The 7,349-nt window shown below is 39.6% G+C and overlaps 1 protein-coding gene across 1 annotated transcript in view; it reads right to left on the reverse strand.

The window, feature by feature from the left end:
- The window catches only part of LOC143039286 (methyltransferase-like protein 27), a 41,502-nt gene extending 35,956 nt beyond the window's left edge, over positions 1-5,546 (reverse strand). Inside the window, exon 1 of the mRNA XM_076209159.1 lies at positions 5,503-5,546. The gene's annotated coding sequence lies outside the window, so the exon portion shown is untranslated. The remainder of the gene's footprint in view (positions 1-5,502) is intronic.
- Between the last annotated feature and the right edge of the window lie 1,803 nt (positions 5,547-7,349).

A 7,349-nucleotide genomic window follows, 5' to 3' on the forward strand; every position in this document is an offset into this window, starting at 1 on the left:
AAGGAATTGGGAGATAGGGTTGATGAGTGTTGGGATGGTTTGGACACATGGAAAGATTGAGTGAAGAAAGATTAGTAAAAACGATTTGGAAGGCAGAGGTGGACGGAGTGATATGAGGGGGCGACCGATGATGAGATGGATGGATGGGGTAAAATGAACGTTGGGAAAGAGGGGAATATCTGTTAAGGAAGGAAGGGAGAAGATAGAAGACAGGGTGATTGGAAAATGGTTGTGTATGGATGATGCGGTGCTGCATAGAAGGGAGTGGGTGTGAATGATATTTTTACGCAACCCGAAAGAATTTTTCTCCGTCTTCTCTTTTTCTGCATGAGGCGACGGAGAGGGAGTCGCCGATTAAATGAAACAGCCTTGCTGTGGATGTACTGTGTTTTGCTACACTGGTTCTGACCTAGGGCAGTGAGCGAGATGCAAGGATGATCCATCATCCAGGAGAAGCCAATATAAGAGGGTGAGAGTGGGGTGAATGGGAGTTGAGTCTGTGGGGATGGAATGGGTGGGAGTGAATTTTTTGCCTTTGTTTTTTGGCTACCTCCCTTGTAAAGGGGAAAAAGACGTTGGCATATATATATATACATATATATATATATATATATATATACATATATGTATATATATATATATATATACATATATGTATATATATATACATATATATATATATATATATATACATATATATATATATATATATATATATACTTACATACATATAAGTGTGTGTGTGTGTGTAAATAATAAAAACTAAACAGAAATGATAAATGAATAAGCAGCAATGAATAAGATGGCTATACAAATACAGCATATTCCAAATGTGGACGAGCTAGTGATTTATATGAATTTTTTAAATAAAAAGATCATGTAATCAGTCCTCGAATCTCATTTTCCTTCTCTTAGGTGAAAATACACTGCTTAGATTATTTGAGATACTTATTGATAAATACGCCGAGATCCTTTTCACTATCCACTTTTGTTAACAACTTTTCAAATGACTTGTAATTGTACTTATTGTTATTTCTACCTATGTGCATAACCTTACATTAACTTCTGTTAAGTTTCATTAACCACTTTTCGGATCATTGCTATAGTTTATCTAAATCTTCTTGAGTATCTAATTGATTTAAGTGATCATTTGCCATTCCTCACGTTTTTGTATCATCAGCAAATGAGACAGTAGATTTCAGTCCGTAGTCTATATTACTTATATATACTATGAATAGAAGTGACCCAATAACGGAACCCTGAAGAACTCCACTCGTAATTTTTTCCATCTAGAAGTGTTGCCATTTAGAACAACTCTGTTTACGCTCGTTTAACCAATTACTAGTCCAGCTTAATAGGTTACTACTCATTCCCTGTGAAGTTAATTTAGCATGTAGACTTTCGTACTGAACGGCATCAAAGCCATCGCAAAGTCCAGATATATTAAATCTATGTTGTGCTTTTTTTTGTTCATAATTTGAGATGACTGTGTTGTAGGATTCGAGTTGGTTAGTCACGCAAGAATGTTTCCGTCTGAATCCATGCTGGCTATTATTCATTAGACAGTTACTTTCTAAATGGTGCTTGATAGGATTTCTGCCGATTTTTACTACGGTTCATGTTAAGCTTAAGGGCCTTTGATTAGCTTTTCTTCTTCTTCCTTTTTTGTCACTCTTTTTGAATATGGGGTAACGTTAGCAAATTTCCAATCTCTTGATACATCTCCGGATATGATAAATGTTTGAAAATATCTTTTAATGGAACAACAATCTCGTTTTCCATTTCCTTTAAGATTCTTAGATGCCAGCTGTCAAGCCCTGGTGTTTTATCAACTTTGATTTTTCTGTACGTCTTTTAATTTTTTCGTTTGTTATATTTACATTACACTTATCAGATACTTCAAGTAAGATATCACTTTGAGGTATTTCGTTTACGAATACTGAGCTAGAATAGTTGTTTAGAATATCGCACATTCCTTCATTTGATAAAAATGGGACAATGTGATTCCTAATAACATTTTTATATCTTGTGTAATTATAAATATCGTTGGGGTTCTCTTTGGATTTATCACTGATATTCATTTCGTATTGTCGTTTTCTTTTCTTTTTTTGGCGTCTTTTATAGATCCCTCTGTATTAAGGATTACAAAGGATTACAAAGGCGGAGCATGCCGACAGGAGACCTTTTGGTCTACAACTAGGTCGTATGCGAGAAAAAATATATAATAATGATAAATAGATAAATGAGTAAAAATTATAATAATATATATAATGAGGGAGAGCAGATGTGAAATGGGGTAGGAGTATGACAGAAAATTTTGAAAGTAATAAAAAGATGTTTTGGAAAGAAATTAAGAGAGGAAGAGGAGGCGAATCAAGTAGGGAAGAAAAGGTAAAAGGTACAGATGGAGAGTTGATAATGGAAGAGATGGCAGTGAGGGGAAGATGGGCAGAATATTTTAGGGAGTTGCTAAATGTGAAGGAGGATAGGGAAGGAAAGATAGCTGCAGTGGGAAATGCGAAGAAAATGAGAGTGATGAGTGAGGAGAACGGAGGAGAAATAAGGAAGGATGAGGTGAAGGCAGTTGTAAAGATGATGAAAGCAGGTAAGGCACCTGGTCTGGATGGATGTCATACAGAATGTCTGAAAAAGGGAGGTTCAGTGATGGTGGACTGGTTGGTGAGATTATTTAATGTTTGCTGGAGAGAGGGTAAAGTACCGGAGGACTGGAGTAGTGCCTGTATAGTTCCTCTTTACAAGGGAAAAGGGGACAAGTGTGAATGTAGTAATTTCAGAGGGATTAGCCTGTTGAGTGTAGTAGGGAAGGCTTATGGGAGAATCTTAATTGAGAGGATTAGGAGAGGAACAGAAGGAGTAATTGGTGAGGAACAGTGTGGATTTAGGACGGGTAGAGGTTGTGTAGATCAGATCTTTGTGGTAAGACAGATATGTGAGAAAGCTATAGGAAAGGGGAAGGATGTTTTTTGGGCTTTTATGGATCTGGAAAAGGCTTATGATAGGGTAGACAGAAAGGCACTGTGGGAGGTTATGCAGATTTATGGGATAGGAGGAAAGCTTTTGGGAGCTGTCAAGAGTTTTTATGTGAGTAGTAGAGCATGTGTTAGGATTGGAAATGGAGAGAGTGAGTGGTTTGAAGTAAAGGTGGGACTTCGTCAAGGATGCGTTATGTCGCCCTGGTTGTTCAACTTATACATGGATGGGGTGGTGCGAGAGGTGAATGCTAGGGTAGTGAGTCAGGGATTGGAGATGGTTAAAGAAAATGGAGAAAAGTGGGAGGTGAGCCAGCTGTTGTTTGCGGACGACACTGCGCTTGTGGCAGGGTCAGAGGAGGGATTGAGGAAGCTGGTGGCAGAGTTTGGGAGAGTATGTGATAGAAGAAAGCTAAAGATAAATGTGGGTAAAAGTAAGGTGATGAGATGTACAAGGGGTGAAAGTGGCAGTAGACTGGAAGTGAACATTAAGGGAGAGCGACTGGAGGAAGTGGATAGTTTTAGATACTTGGGTGCAAGTGTAGCAGGAAAAGGTGGAGTGAAGGTGGAGGTAGAATGTAGATTGAGAGAAGCGAGTAAATGCCTTGGTGGTTTAAAGAGTGTAATGAGAAATAGACATTTGGGAATGGATGCGAAGAGGAGACTGTATGAAGGAGTGATTGTGCCAACAGCACTGTATGGGTCAGAAACGTGGAACATAAGAGAAGAAGAGAGAAGGAGTTTGAATGTGTTTGAGATGAGGTGGGGGTTACTAGGCTAGATAGAGTGAGAAATGAGGAGGTGAGGAGGAGAACAGGGGTGAAAAAGGATTTGGGAGATAGGGTTGATGAAAGAATATTAGGATGGTTTGGACACATGGAAAGAATGAGTGAAGAAAGACTAGTAAAAGAGGTATGGAAGGCAGATGTGGAGGGAGTGAACATGAGGGGACGTCCTAGGATGAGGTGGATGGATGGGGTGAAGGGGGCTTTGGGGAAGAGGGGAATGTCTGTTGAGGAAGGAAGGGAGAGGACGGAAGACAGAGGTGAGTGGAGAATGGTTGTATATGGATGATGTTGTGACTGCATGAGGAGGAATAGGCGGGGGGGTGGGGGGTGTTGTAGTATGTGTGAGTAAATTTTGACGCAGCCCGAAGGGATTTCTCCCCGTCCTCTCCTTATATGCAAAGGGGGACGGAGAGGGGGGGTCGCCGATTAAATGAAGCGGCCTTGCTGTGGATGTACTGTGTCTTGCGACACTGCTTCTGACCCAGGGCGGTGGGCAGGGTTCAGGGATGACCCGTCATCCAGGAGGTGCTCAGATGAGAGGAAGGGTGGGAGGGGTGTGGAGTGTATTTAGGGATGAAATGGGTGGGAGTGTTTTTATGCCTTTCCTTTTGTGGCTACCTCCCTTGGAAGGGGGAAAAAGCCTTGGTATATGTATGTATGTATATATAATGATTAAATAAATACATAGGTATAGTTAAACAAAAAGCAAACAGGTAAATAGTAAATAATAATAAATTGACGGGTAACTAATTATAAATAAAAATCAAGTAAATAATAATAAAAAGACAAATAATAACAAACAAATAATATGAAATAAATGGCAAGGTATTACAGCATCTTGCTTAGGTGTTTATCTAAACGAATTTTAAAGCTTCGAAGTGAGCTACATTGCACTGCCTCTGCAGGAAGATTATTCCATTCATTAACTACACGGTTGGCAAAGTTGTTTCTACCCACTTCCAAATTAAATCTATTTCTTGACAGTTTGAGACCATTATTTCTTGTTGGATTCTCATTCAGTGTGAAAATTTTGTCACTTTTGATATTGTCAATTCCATTTAGAATCTTAAGGATCTGTAGCAATTCACCTCTGAGCCTACGCTATTTTAGGGAAAACAGATTAATTTGTTTTAGTTGATTTTCGTATGATTTATTTTTAATATGTAGAATTAGTTTTGTGGCTCACCGTTGTACTTTTTTCTAATCTGTCAATGTCTTTAATGAGGTTCGGTGACCATACGGAAACAGCATATTCCAAATGTGGACGAACTAATAATTTATATAGCTCGTTTGAGAGAAGAACTTTAGAAGTCAAAAGATCGCGCAATCAGTCCTAGAATCTTATTTGCTTTCTCAGAGGGTGAAATACTTTGATTAGGTGATTTGAGATCGTTACTAATAATTACGCCGAGATCCTTTTCACTATCCGCTTTTGTTAACGAATTTCCAAATAACTTGTAATCGTACCAACTCTTTTTTTTTTAACCTATGTGCATAACCTTGCATTTACTTGTGTTAAATTTCAATAGTCACTTTTCAGACAATTGCTGTGATTTATCTAAATCCTTGACAGTAGTTAGGTGCAGAAGAAGTCTTGTATTTCTCATAAGTCCGTCTCTTTTTGTCAAGCCAGTTTGGGTAAGCTTGATTTGGGTGGCGTCTGTCCTTCAACGGGGTTGTAAGTACGAATAATTTTAGTAAGCGTAACTCGTAACTCTACTTACGAAAAAGAGGACACGAACTTTTGGTACGTTCCGGGTCGGGCGCAGACTAGAGATAGTGCCTGCGCTCGCGCTACTTTATAAGGACACTCCCCCCCCCCCCAACACAACCCTAAAACCCCGCACCCCCTACACTCACCCACCCCCTCCCCCGAGACGAGGGTGCTAGTTGTCTTGGGACATGTGGGACATACGGTTATGCCCCCATATGCAACGGCAAACAGAAAAAGTATCTCGTCGGGAGATCGGGACTTGCTGAATGAATATATATAGATAAACGGAGTTTACAAAATAACAGATTATCAGGAAAGGGAACCAATTTAGCATCTATGTAGTCGGCATCATTTTGGAGTGAAAAAATATATTAATTTGATCTGTACGGGTCAGGTATAAATTCATGTAGCCTATACCTTTATTTATATGGTTTAAGCATGCTGTGTATTTATTATTGCAATCTGTGCACATAGGTGTAAACAAACTTATGGAAAAGACTGTTAGGCAAACTATATTCCGGCTCTTTTGATACGTGTGTAGCGCCATTCAAAGTGCTGTGAAACTTCATTTGCTAAGAATGGGAGTTAAGAGTGGGGGGAGAATGCAACAGACCAGTAATACTGCACTAGGCAGTTCCATGTCAATTACCACCTATCTTCTCTATCCATAATTTTTTTTCTAATTTTTTACCATTTGATGGTCACATGTTGAATTAGGCTAAATAATGAAAGATATGTCATATCAATTTATTTTGATGAGTAAATAAAAAATTGGTTACAAAAGAGGACAGGGGAGTCATATGAGACGTACAAAGAAAAGAAAAGAGAAGTAAAGCAAAAGGTAAAGGAGGCAAAGAGGAGAGCAGATGTGAAATGGGGTAGGAGTATGACAGAAAATTTTGAAAGTAATAAAAAGATGTTTTGGAAAGAAATTAAGAGAGGAAGAGGAGGCGAATCAAGTAGGGAAGAAAAGGTAAAAGGTACAGATGGAGAGTTGATAATGGAAGAGATGGCAGTGAGGGGAAGATGGGCAGAATATTTTAGGGAGTTGCTGAATGTGAAGGAGGATAGGGAAGGAAAGATAGCTGCAGTGGGAAATGCGAAGAAAATGAGAGTGATGAGTGAGGAGAATGGAGGAGAAATAAGGAAGGATGAGGTGAAGGCAGCTGTAAAGATGATGAAAGCAGGTAAGGCACCTGGTCTGGATGGATGTCATGCAGAATGTCTGAAAAAGGGAGGTGCAGTGATGGTGGACTGGTTGGTGAGGTTATTTAATGTTTGCTGGAGAGAGGGTAGAGTACCGGAGGACTGGAGTAGTGCCTGTATAGTTCCTCTTTACAAGGGAAAAGGGGACAAGTGTGAATGTAGTAATTTCAGAGGGATTAGCCTGTTGAGTGTAGTAGGGAAGGCTTATGGGAGGATCTTAATTGAGAGGATTAGGAGAGGAACAGAGGGAGTAATTGGTGAGGAACAGTGTGGATTTAGGACGGGTAGAGGTTGTGTAGATCAGATCTTTGTGGTAAGACAGATATGTGAGAAAGCTATAGGAAAGGGGAAGGATGTTTTTTGGGCTTTCATGGATCTGGAAAAGGCTTATGATAGTGTAGACAGAAAGGCACTGTGGGAGGTTATGCAGATTTATGGGATAGGAGGAAAGCTTTTGGGAGCTGTCAAGAGTTTTTATGAGAGTAGTAGAGCATGTGTTAGGATTAGAAATGGAGAGAGTGAGTGGTTTGAAGTAAAGGTGGGACTTCGTCAAGGATGCGTTATGTCGCCCTGGCTGTTCAACTTATACATGGATGGGGTGGTGCGAGAGGTGAATGCTAGGGTAGTGAGTCAGGGATTGGAGATGGTTAA

Source organism: Oratosquilla oratoria, chromosome 26 (genome assembly GCF_046742065.1).
Source record: "Oratosquilla oratoria isolate Oo_2021 chromosome 26, ASM4674206v1, whole genome shotgun sequence".
Lineage (NCBI taxonomy): Eukaryota > Metazoa > Arthropoda > Malacostraca > Stomatopoda > Squillidae > Oratosquilla > Oratosquilla oratoria.